Raw genomic sequence first — 12,995 nt, forward strand, 5'->3', positions numbered from 1 at the left:
CAGTGTCTGGCCCATGGCAGGTCTTCAACACGTGTGTGAATGCATGATCTCTCTGCAACTCATCTCTCTCCTCTTTTAAGAACCATCCCCCGCCTCACCTTCCCACTCAAGGGTTCATTGGATCGGCCTGAGGTGCACCAAGCAGGGACTTGGAGGACCAGGGTCACCATGTGGAAGAAACACAAGAGCACTCGAAATAAGGCTCGTTCTACATGAGTCACGGCTTCTACGAATTTCATTTTTTAATGCAAGAATCCTAAGAAAGGTAACCAATCTAGTTGTAGATCATCCTCAACACCTCTGTGTGAATTTTTTACTACCAGAACCAGGGTCTAGCCAGGCCCCAGGAGATGGCCATGCTCTGGGGGAGAGTGTACCGGAAGGAGGTGGGATTTCCAGGAGAGGGGAGGGGTCCAGGAGAAGGGAGGGGCCCAGGAAAGGGAAGGGGTCCAGGAGAGGCGGTGAGGTGCGCCCAAGGCTGCTGGCTGGAGCCGCTCCCAGGCACAGGCAGCTGGGATCACGTGTCTCTGCTGTAAAGGTCTCTCGGGGTTGTGTCTCTCCAGGATGACTGACAAAGTCTTTATGGCCCACGGATGGGAACACCAGTGGCCAAATGTGGTGGCCTAGGACCAGGACTTGTCACCCAGGACCCAGACAGGTCTTAAAAGGAACCATCATGGCCTGTACCAAGCCCTCCAGATCCAAAGATATTTCTGCTGCTTGGCAAGTGGCAGCCAATCTTTCCCCAGAAAGAACGCCTCTCCTTCCCGAGCAGCCACTGGCCTCACAGAGCCCCCACCTCCTCCTCAAACCTCCGGAGCACTCTCCCTGGTGCCCCCCAGGAATCCATGCTGCTCTGGCTGGTGAAGAAACGTGGCTGGTTAAGCGGCCTTTCTTCAGGCTTTGGGCAATGGTCTCAGCTGGACGTGAAAGCACAGCCTCTGCCCATGAGTGGGGGCAAGGGAGTGTCAGGGATGGGGCACCTGCCCCAGAGGAAGCCGCTGTGACCTTCAACATCAGGTTAGGACCCGTCTGAAGTGGCCTTGATGATTTACAATTTGCAAACACATTTTATTTGATTCCTCAGTTTTGCTAGAGCAATTACAGTGACTAAGCATGACAAATCGCTCCCAACACCGTGTCTCTGTGCTGTTAGGAAATGTGTTTGCTTCATTATTTTGCCTGGTACAGTAACATTTTAAAAATAGACTCATTCACTGTACTTGAAGGCAATTTGTTCTACATTTTCCCACTAATTTGATTTTAATCTGATATTTAAACTTCATGTGACCACATTCCCACTGATTTATAGGGAATAAACCCGACCTGGCAGCAGTTTAATTGGCCTTAACCCAGGAGTCCACAGGACAAAGGACTTACCCCAGAACAATTTGAAGGCACTGGTACCTGGAATGCTTAAGACTATGTCTAATTCAGCAATGCAAGTGCCACTTGCCTATGGGCAAAAGGCCACCGCTGCTCTGCAGAGCCGGGCTCCCAGTAGGCCAGCAATCACTGTCAGGCAGGTGCATCCAGCCCAGAGGCCCTAGTGTGGTACATGCTTGAGATGTGCACTGCGCTGCGTTCTGGAAGCGGACAATTTGCTCACAGGTGATAAACGGAAGTCTCCTCTTTCTCCCATGATCAGGATGGCCCACCTCCCACGGGCCATGAAACACTGACTCCTGGCCGTGCCTCTTACTAATTCTGTGACCCTCACCAAGTCTCTTCAGCTCTCTGAGCTTCCGTTTCCTTCTATGCAAAATGTATGCAAAACTAGTACATGTCATCAAGTTGTTGTGAAAGGTAAACTGTCAAAGCTTGTGAGACACTTGGCTCTGGCTAACGAGGTTGCCATGGCTGTGGGTTGGGGCAAGAGGCAGAGCGGGAGGGGATGGCCGCCTAGGTCCCTGCAAACTTCCCTGGAAGGCGACAGTCGTCTGAATAATTTAGGGCAAAATCCAGTACCCCGAATAATCAAGTTACTAAAGTCATTTTAATGTTGCTTAGAATTTTTTTCCAGGATGTCTTTCATCTGCTTAAAAGGCACTTAATGCGCTCCTCCTGGATGCAGAGCCCTCTTTGCCATAACCTTGAAGTCTGAGTCTGAGGTCAAACCCTCCTTCTCTGCTCTCGGCCGCGCTAGAAGGGTGCCCGTGTACTTGTTGTAGGAAAAGATTCTTAACACAAGTGCAGAATCCTAGGTGATGACTCCTGTTAATGAGAACAAGTATTCTGACTGGGGCATCAGCCTCCCCAAATCCTGAGATGCCCTCTTGTTTGGACCCCATGCGCCTCTCTAGTAACTTCTCTATTTGGGAAGCTGGGACCTCAGCATATAGGGTTGCCCTGCCCTCCCTTGCTAGTGGCAGGCGAGCAGAAGGATACGCTTTGTGTGTCCGGGAGGATACCTCTGGCCCCCTGACCCCTCTCAGTCCCCTCCTAGGTATTCTCAGTCCTTGGCCAAACAGCTGGTTCCCATGTGCCTGACCCAGCTTCAGCCAGGAAAGGAAGGAGAGAGACTGCCCTCTGCCCTGTGGGGAGGCCTGACTGGGCTCCCACACAGGGAAGCTCCTGGGGTTCTGGAGGAGTAAGGAGGGGCCACAGAGGCTGGTGGGAGGAGGCCTTGGCCAAGCTTCCCTAGAGCTAGGATCACCAACAGGAAATTGCTCCAGAAACCTACCCTGCTTTCCCCTTTGCTGCCAGGACTGCCACCTTGAGAGTTACTCGAGTTAATGAGCAAACCTCTTAGGAAAGGAAGGAAGGCAGCTCTTGCACACCCCCACCTCACTGCCAAGCACAGGAAACAATTGGATACCACTTGTCGAGGGAGGGCAGCAGGTAAGGAGAGGGTCCAGGAGGCCTTAAGGCAGGGGTCCTCAAACTCCGGCCCGCGGGCCACATGCAAATACAAATATTGTATTTGTGCCCGTTTTGTTTTTTTACTTCAAAATAAGATATGTGCAGTGTGCATAGGAATTTGTTCATAGTTTTTTTTTTTAAACTATAGTCCGGCCCTCTAACAGTCTGAGGGACAGTGAACTGGCCCCCTGTTTAAAAAGTTTGAGGACCCCTGCCTTCAATCACTGGCCCCTCCCTAGCCAAGCCAGCTGGGCTGGTGCAGGGCAGCAGAAAGAAGAGAGAACAGGCCTGGGCCGTGGGCGACCCCGAGGGGAGAGTGGCACCGTGTGGGCGCAGGCACAGGTGCCGGAGCATGCTGTGAGTGTATAAACTTGGGGCTGAAGGAGCTATCCGGCCCGAGAGGGGCAAACGGCCCTCCAGAGCAATTCCCAAGTTCACCGAGGCCCGATAACCTCTATTTGAGAAGCGATCTTGTTGGAGAAAGGTGGAGGCCTGTGAGTCATGGGCTGGGCCCCTGAGCCAGGGGAGGTGGGGACAATGGCTCACAGCCCGAAATGTGTCAGAGGCGAGATGAGCATCTTGAGTGATGTGCACTTTGTATAATTATGTGGGACAGCGCTGCCCAGGGTGTGTGTGCGCCGCATTAGAAAGAAGAGCAAACCGCCCGGTCCTCTACTCGCTGTGTGGCACCAGGCTCACCAGAGGCCCAGCTGCTCACCGTGGAGCTGGTCCGCCGGGACCATGATGAGACCAAGGTGGGGGAAGAATCAAAAATTGAAACGTCTCCACTCCCAAATCCACACCGGAGAGGGAAATGCTCATGTTTTCCCAAGACTCTCATCATTGACTTTACTCCATGATGCCCTCCCCTGCTCCCACTTCCACCCAACATTCCTCAACTTAATTTACTTTAGTTTTTAATTTTTAAAATTAAATCAACTGCATGCTGTTTGGAACATCTTAGAGAATTTCAGAAATTGGAATGGCATGTCAGAGACATTACAGAGCCAGGTTTGGGAGTCCACATGCCCCCCTCTCCCCCATCTGTACTCACCATGGGCTGGGAGGTCAAGTGCAGTTGGCCATCCCTTTCTGCTTTTCCCATGAGACAAGACACTGGGACTGGTACCCACATAGCACAGTGGTTTGGCGGGCCTGCTGCTGGGGCTGGGAAAATCTGGCTCATGCTGGAGGGCCAGGGTGGACCAGGGCCTCCAAGAGGCTCTACCGTGGAGCTGCTCACAGCACCCAGGCCCAGTGTTGGTTACATAGGGCTGGGCCTGCATTTCCACCCACTGGGGGTGTGAGACCATGTATGTCCTCACCTCACCACACACCTGCTGTGTGGCCAGGCACAGGTTTGGCAGTCTCTCTGTTTGAGCATGTCTGAAAGGTGTGCCAGGATTCCCAGAGGCAAGATGATGAATGGGTGTCCCTCCAGAACAGAACAACCACAAGAACCTGATCCCAGGACGAGTCACACTGAGGAAGACCAGGACCAGGTCACCTGGCAGCCAAGAGGGGAGTCTGAGTCAAAAACAAACTACCTGCTTGCCAGCCAGGTCACTCTCCCACCCAAGAGAGCTCGGGGTTGAGAGCCAGACGGCTGCAGAACCAAGGGTTGGATGATTCCCCTCCTTTCTCTGGAGTCCAACTTCTAAATCCTTGCCATCTGGTTGTAGGTGACATTGGTGAGCTAGACAATGAGAGACATCAGAGCTCTTTGGCCCATGTTGAGGCCTGGGGTTGAAGGTGGTGTTGGTATCATCAAGCCTTCTTCAGTTATGGCAAAGGGACACTCTAGCATCACCTTCTCTTTCAGATCCCCCACCCAGCCATAACCAGACCATATGAGCCAGCTGGTCATAAGTCTCCACCACATACCTCTGAGAGCCCAACCAGAGTCCAGTCATGGGAGACCAGGGTCAGAGGAGAGAAGGGGCACAGCATATGGGTGTCCTGTTAGTATTACATCAGGATAGAACAGAGGACTTTCTCACTCTACCCGCGCATGCTACTGCACCCCAGTTAACTGTGGCGGGACCCTGGAGAATGGCGTTCTGCTACCTCCCAGTGACAGGTCAGTAAGGCCTATGGGAGGGAAGAAGGAGCAGGAAGATGCAGCCGTGGTCATCTCAGGGCTGCCCAAATGGTGCTATAGAGGGCAGGGAGGAACTGCAGAGGCAGGAAACAGGCAAGAGTTGATTTTCCATCTTTTTCTTGTGTCCTTTGTTTGCTACATTGAACTTGGTATTGTACAACATCATGGCCACTGGCCAAGAGCAGACTGGGTCCAGAGTCTCCCATGAGTATTTTCTGAGCTCCAAGTTGTCTGAAGCATGGAGTTATATCACCAAAGGAAAACTAACCATTAAATGGTTCAGTGCATGCCTTCATTCGTTGATTGGTCCCAGAAAATTCTTACATATTAATCTTTAAAACATTGCCTCTGCTCCATTTCTTCTCTCCTCTCCTTCAGGGACAATATGAACATATGTCAGACCTTCTCTTCCTCTTTATCTCACATCATCTCTTCTATATTTTCTTTTTGTCTCTATGTTCCACATTGTGATAATTTCTTCTGACTTCTTTTCCGATTTCCTAATTTTTTTCTCAGCTGTGTTTACTCTGTAGTTAAACTTGTCCACTGAGCTCTTAATTTTGGTTATTATAGTTTTTATTTCTAGAGATTCAACTCAATCCTTTTTTCAGGTCTACAATGTCACATTTTGTAGACTCCCATTCCTTACAGTTATCTTTAAGCATGTCTTATTTCTTTAAAGATCTTGTGCAAAACTCTTTTATGGTCAACAATTTTAATTCTCAAGGGTCTATTTCTGTTTCCTGTTGATTCTCCTAGTTTCCACTTCTTGTGTGTCTGACCATCTTTTAGAAAAATTATTTGAAAGAAAAATTTTAGACTTAAGACAAAAGTACCTTTCACTAGGGAGCATTTTTATTTGCTCCTGCCAGACAATAGAGGAATACTGCTAATCCAGGATCACCTTAATAACCTGAAGACTTGAGGTTCCATAGCCCAACCAGGAGATGAAAACTTAGACTGCAAGATCATGTGAGAGCTGGTCTACTTCTGGTTCACACTTATCTGAGGGAGTAGTTCTTTGGAGTTCCACACCAATGTGGGGTGATGTCTTATGGCCTTACCTGTGTGAGCTCTGGGATTTGACTTCTATCTCATTCCATGAGGGTATCAAAACAAAATTAAAATTTTGGGGCATCAGAAATGCCTCAGTTAAAACGTGGCTTCTATTCTTGCTTACCTGTCTGGATTTTTCTCCCCTCAATTTTGGCCTGCCAATTCCCTTTTATACTGCCAACTCATTAGTGCTTTTAATATATGCCAATGTATATATTAGAGGCCCAATGCATGAAAATTCATACACTTGGGGACAGGGGGGTCCCTCAGCCCGGCCTGCACTCTCTAACAGTCCAGGACCCCTTGGAGGATATCCAACTCCCACGGAGAGCAAGCCTAAGCCAGCAATTGGACATCCTTCTCACAGTCCAGGAGTCCTCTCTCCTTAATGCCTGCCTGCTCGCTGCTCCTTACTGCTCAGTTCACTGCTCCTTAGTGCTGCCTTGGAGGCAGGAGAGGCTCCCGTGAGCCTGGCTTCTGGCTGAGCAGTGCTCCACCTCTGGGAGCACATTGATCACCACATTGAGCATCTGCCCCTGGTGGTCAGTTCACATCATAGTGACCTGTTGTTCCGCCCTTCTGTCAATTTGCATATTAGGCTTTTATTATATAGGATATTTTTAAATTTTTTAAATTTATTCAGCATTTTTAGTTGTTTTCAGTGCAAGGATGGGCCTACTATTGCTGAAAGTTATCTCTTCAGTCACTCAGCAAGTACTTGTGGAGTACCTACTATGTACAAGGCACTGTGCTGGGGCAGAGCAGCAAACCAGACAGACAGAGCAGGCTCTTGTGGTGATCGCCATCTCTAGGGAGACAGACAATAAACAGAGTTACTCAATTGATTAGTTAATTACACTTGTGATACAGATTATGAAGTAGGAAATCCAGGGTGATGAGAAGGAGCCTTCGCCCACTTTGTGGGCTCAGGGGAGTTGTTCTCAAGGGTGTGGTTTTTAAAGCTGAGATCTGAAGACTTGGTGGGTTGAATCAAGAGAATCCAGGCAGCGTTTATAAAACTCAGCATATACAAAACTCAGCAGTGGGAAGACGCATGACATTCTAGGTACTGAAAAGTGTCCAGTGTGGCCACAGTGAGGAGCAGGGCAGGGGGTGGAGGACAAGAGGTGTGTGTGGCTGGAGATCAGCTAAGTCACACTGTCACACTCGCACAAGCAGGGTTCACACTTTGGTCAACATGCCAAGATCAACAGGAGCCGGGGAGAGCACTGAAGAGTGGAGGATGCATCATGGTGGTCAACACCTTGGGGCACAGAAGTGACAGATTCAAGAGAGATTTAGGGGATAAGAAAAGGGTTTCTACCAAGCTTGGCCATAGAATTGTCCCTGATCACGTTGGTTGTTCTTTGTTTGCATTCAGATCCAGTCCACTCCTGCTCCCTGCCCTGGGAGCTGGACCTGTGTGGGCCATACTGACGGCCTCCCATGCCTCTGGCTTCCTGGTGGGTTTGGTAACGGTAGGCACTCACAGGAGATCAGAGGGATGAGGAAGACAGAGGCTGGGTGTTTCTTCTCTGCTCTCTGCCTGCTTCAGTGTCCCCAAGACTGCATGTCTCAGAGACTGCATGTCTCAGAGACTGCATGTCCCGGAGACTGCATGCCCCGGAGACTGCACCCACTGTCAGGTGGCCTGTCCTGTTCCCTCCTGGGGTCTGGTTCTCACTGGGCTCTGGCAGCACCAATGCCTCACCTTGCCCCTGAAGCCCTACAGTGGTGACAATTACGGCTGTCAGGGCCTCAACATCCCTTCTTGATTCCCTCAACCCTGGTCACACCCCATAAACAGTCCCTTTGTTAACATCCCTTTACTGGAACCATTAGGGCTGAGTTTGGTTTTCTGCCAAGACCCTGAGTGATCACTAATACTCAGGTTTTTTACTTTAAAGAATCTGGAGAAGCAAATCTGCCTGGGAATCCTGGAGGGGGGCCAGCCCTTCGTGGCAGCCAAAGGGGTGGGTCGGAGCCCACATGAAGGCCTGCTGCCGGCTGCATTCTGTAAACAAACGCCCGCGTGCGTGCTCGGCGCACAGAGCCGGATGACAGCCACGGCTGTGACAATTTCATAGAGCCCCAGTATCAGAGAGGACGGGGGAATTAGGAAAACGGTAAACATATCTGGTGTCTTGTGTCTGGCTGCACAATCTGTGCCAGTGTGTGCTGGGGGTGTCACCCTGGGGAGCTACTTTCCAATCTACGTTCCCATTCAGGTTCCAGATACTTCCTAAAAGAGGCCTCCCAGTGACTGAGGTCAAAGTGATTTCTGGGGTGGACTCAGTGGGCCTAGTGTTTTTCATGGGAAAAATCCCAACTTGCCTGCCGCCCAGCCTGTTTCCTCCCTCTCCTCTGCCTTTCGCTTCCCCACCTCCCTCATGAACTGAAGTTTGCCTCCCTTCACTTTCATTTTGGACATGAGAGCTGGGAACACAAGCATCTACTGAGAGGTGACAGATGCTTGAGAACTGTGTTCCCAAAACTTTGGGCTCACTCCCCACCTGCCCCCATGCTGGGGGCTCAGGCACAGAGCCAGGTGCAAGGAGTGAGGATAAGGAAACTGGACCTGATGGCAGAGGTTGCCTGGGTGGGGCGGGTGGTCAGGGAAGGCCCCTGAGGAGGCAGCGTTCAGTGGAAACCAAAGCGACAAGAAAGATCCAGGCACCCAAATGATGTCTCCAGGTGAAAAAACAGGGAGAGCAAAGTTCCAGTGAAAGGCCAGTGTGGCCTGATGAGGGGAGGCTCAGAAAGAGGCGAGAGAAGGGGCTGAGTCCAGCTCTCTGCAGGCCCTGGGTCGGGAGCCATGCATCCCGGCTTGCTGCGGACAGTCCTGGCTTACCCCCACTGTTCCAAAGGAATTTTTTTTTGCATCCCTGCTTATTCAATAAATGACACAGTCACTCTGCCTGCAAGGCAGAGGAAGAAATGTCAATTTTACATCTTTTAACTGAGTTGGGATACTATCAAAGGATTTTTTTTATTGATTTCAGAAAGAGGAAGGGAGAGGGAGAGATAGAAACATCAACGATGACAGAGAATCATTGACTGGCTGCCTCCTGCACGACCCCACTGGGGACCGAGCTGAAAACCCAGGCATGTGCTTGTGCCCTGACAGGGAAGAGAACTGTGACCTCCTGGTTCATGGGTCGACACTCAACCACTGAGCCATACTGGCCGGGCGATCATCAGAGGATTTTGAGCAGGGGAGTCACACACCAAGTCTTTCCCTTCATTCACCGAATGTTTACTGAGTGCCAAGCGCTCCCCATGTCCGGACACAGCAATAAGCTAGCCCCCATGGAGCCTACATTCTAGTGGTAGAAATGCCAACAAACATCTAACAAAACTGATAATTTCTCCACCACTTTCAGTGCCCTCAGCAAGCAGAAGTGCCCATTGGACAGAAAGAAAGATGAAGGTAAAGAACATCCTGCTGGTTTTCTTTATAAATTTAATAATTTGAACATCATAAGCTACTTCCCATGAAGGGGGCTCCCAAACTGGCCCTGGAGGGTGGCCTCTGTGGAGAGTCTCCTGCAGTGCGGTCGCCCTGCCTCTCCTGTTGCCCACAGGCCTGGGCTTCTGTGGCTGGTGACCCTAACTGCGTGCTGGCTGCTCTGGCTGGGCCCTCCCTCCAGGCTGGTCCTTAGCTCTAGGTGACTGGCTTACAAATTCTTGCAGAATCCTATTTTGAAAAGCCTAAACCAAAAAGAGCATATCACACTGGCTCGGCTCCCCAAAACACCTGCCCTGTGTTGGTGACTCACACATAGAGCCAAGTGCAATAGAGAAAACAAGTGCACAGCGGGATGTGTCTTCAGGCACGGCTGCATCCAGCAGCCAGCCTATGTTGTCAGGAGTCCTCTCTCACTGCATCTCATGGTTTTGCCTGCTTTGTGCTGGCTGCAGTTTCCTGTTAGGCGTTCCCAGTAACCCAAAGCCTCTAAACAGATACCCAGCAACCCAGAATAGAGCTTCAGCTTTTGAAGAGTTTCATCAAAAATCCTGGAGTTGGATTCTGCTGGACCACAGGCTCATCACTGAGCCAGCCACTGTCCAGGAGGACAGAGGATACTAACTGACCTTGTCCCTATCCCCCTCCCCCCATATGCACAAATGCTTTGGGGGATGGGGAGGGAGTCAGCCCCATTCACACTGCATGGAATGAGAGTGGGGGAGGGGAGGTACTTCAAGGAGAATCCAGGTGTTGTGACTGGATTGAGAGGAAATGATTCTGAGGCAGCAAAACAAGGGGGAACCCTGTCCCTGCCCTTTGTCCCAGGAAGAACTGAAGCTCACAGAGAGGGAGGAGGACTCAGGGTAAATCCTTTGTCATTGCCTCCAGGGACAAAGGGGTCCATGACCACAGCAGAGGAAGAGCTTCTGGAGTCAGTGAATGTAATTCTGGCCCCACATTCATTCCTGACTTCTGCCCCTGAAGCTCCCAGCAGCCTCTCCCCACGGGCACTAGCCTCTCCATGGGGTCTGTGACTCTAGCCCATGGAGATGGGGTGGCAGGGGAGACACACAGCAATGGGCAGACTTCAGAAGCGCTGGGCAGAGCCCCTGCATGGAGGGAGAGGAAGGGTTAGTGGCCTCTTGTCTCCTGAGGCCTCAAAGCCACCAGGTCCTGTCCCTGTGAACCCCTGGAGCTCCTTGATTTCAGCCCTTCAGAGGCCTCCAGCCACTGGGATGGGGTTGTGCTTCCTGTTCCCTGGGACCAGAGCCTGGAGAAGCTGCTGGGGGCGAAGGGCGGCGGGGTGGCGGGAGGGTGCTGGCTAGAGGAGGTGACGAGAGGACTCCTGCCATCTGGCCTTGGAAGGGCCTCCAAAGGAAAGGTTGCCCCTTGTGCCCCTCACTCATCTACACTCAAGGACACTGCTGGACAGTGAGGAAGGAAACCCCTTCACTGAACATGCAGATGCTTTCTTAAGCTGCTCTGAGGGTGGGGGGTGGGGATGGTCCCCCCACCAGCCTGTCCATCAGATTAGGGGTAGGAAGTTCCCTGAGGCCGCTGGATTTTACCCAGGTTTGCAGACTGTAGATGGTGACGCTGGGACCCACCATGAGGCCACCCCTTCATAGCCTCAGTCTTGCCTCAAAGAATGGGAGGTGAGGTCGCGAAGGAAGAGGGGAGAGGCCTGGGAGGTGAGAAGCGAGGCCTAGGGAGGCGCAGTAGCCCTCCTCTCCCCTGGGGGGGGGGGGGGCCAGAGCCCGGGGCAGGGATGTGGGCGATGCCAGGGCCCGGGCTGGCGAGCAGGGAGCCCGCCAGGGACCACGGGGAGGCTTCCTCTCCGTGTCTTCATGCCACAAGATGTAAAATAATCCCCTCGGCTCAGAAAAACACATTTTATGGCTGTCTGACTCATTTCCCACAGAGCGAGGTTCACCCACCCTCCACCCCCAACGTGTAGAGCTTTTGTTTTGAAAAATAAAAAATATGTTGAAAATTTCAAGATGACTTTTAGACATAAATAGTTCCCTTCCTCACCCTCGTCCCAGGCCCCCCTCACCTAATTTCCCAAACACTGGCTGCCAGAGCCTTGGGCGGACCCAGTCCAAGTGGGTGTGGGATGACTCTGGGTGACAGAGCCCCCAGGGCCGGGCCAGGGGGCGCCTGCTGGGCATTGAGAGGGAGGGAGGTGGGCCTCCCTGGCATCTGCTATGGGACCCCTGATCCTTCTGACCTGGGCTTCCACTTGGGCCCCGACAGCACCACCCCTCGCTCCTGGCCTCACAGTCCTCCAGGCCCGGGTCCCTGTCACAGCTTCTGGGACGCAGGTAATGTTCTGCTGGTTGCTCTGCACCCTGGCACTCTGTCAAGAGGAGCTCCATGGGGTGACCTCGGATACCTAGGGGGGGATGTGACTCTAGCTCTTGAACCCCACAATTGAAGCATAGGGATCTGATATGGGCTCCTACCCCCCAAATACTCCACACACACCTGGGGGCTTGGCCTCCTGTCTCCCTCTGACCCTGCCATTCCTTTAATTTCCCAACAATCCTGGCCTATGAGCATCCGCATTCCCATTCCTCAGGCAGGACAGGAAGCTCCAGCAGAGCATGGCCACGGAGAAGCTGAGGGCAGACAGCTGGGCAGCCTCACGGCTCCTGCTGGTTCCGGGTGCCGGGAAGAGTACCCGGGTCGGAAGCCCAGGGTTCGGGGGTGTGGGGGGCATCCAAGAGATCCCTGGTTTCCGACACATGGCACAGGCACACCTGGAGTCTCCACAGCCCACAGGGCCAGCCCCCTCCCTGCCAGGCACTGTTGCAGCCTGCATGCAAGGCTGTCCACATGGGTGACCGACGGTGTCCCTCCATCTTCCCAGAGAACGGCGGCTGGGAGCTTCCTAAGGGTCTCCACAGCCGCGGCCCGATGAGAGCACCAACCAGAAGCAGCTCGCATCACATGGGGCGCGGAGGCTGAGCAGGAACCCGCCGTTCTTGGGTCAGGCATCTCACGACAGGCTCGGCTCCTCAGTGGGTCGGAGTCCCCATCGCCAGCTGCAGCGAGCCCGACGGGGCCCAAGACAGTGGGCCTATGGGTGCCCGGAGCCCAGCAGCCCTGGAACTGCCCGGGCCATGGGCCTGTCCACTTCACTGTTGCCCACAGTGGAGAAGTGGACACCTCCCTGCCATGTGCCCCTGGTTCCCGGGTCCCCAGGGCTCTGGACTCCCACCTGGGAGCAGGAAGCAGCTCCTGGAAGCTGGAGGTGGGGGGGGGGGTACCTTACTGCCAGGGCTCTGCTGGGAGGAGCCCGGGGTTAGCTGGAGGCGGCATGAGGGGAGTATAGATTGGGGTCCCCAGACTTCCTGGGCCATGGGCATCAGGGGAAGTGCCTGAGGTGACCTGACTTCCTTAACCACAAGAAAATGACTCAGCTAAATTGAGGAAGATTTCCGTTCCAGCCGACTACTTTTTCCACTATGGTAAGAGCTTTTTACCCACAGGCTCCAGAGGAGC

The 12,995-nt window shown here is 52.7% G+C and overlaps 1 long non-coding RNA gene across 1 annotated transcript in view; it reads left to right on the top strand.

The window, feature by feature from the left end:
• LOC107182852 overlaps positions 1-11,484 on the top strand; it is a 17,924-nt gene extending 6,440 nt beyond the window's left edge. The window contains exon 2 of the long non-coding RNA XR_001513605.1: positions 9,403-11,484. This is a non-coding gene — a long non-coding RNA (uncharacterized LOC107182852). The remainder of the gene's footprint in view (positions 1-9,402) is intronic.
• The last annotated feature ends 1,511 nt before the right edge of the window (positions 11,485-12,995 follow it).

This window comes from Myotis davidii, unplaced genomic scaffold, assembly GCF_000327345.1.
Source record: "Myotis davidii unplaced genomic scaffold, ASM32734v1 scaffold77, whole genome shotgun sequence".
In the NCBI taxonomy this organism is placed as follows: Eukaryota; Metazoa; Chordata; class Mammalia; order Chiroptera; family Vespertilionidae; genus Myotis; species Myotis davidii.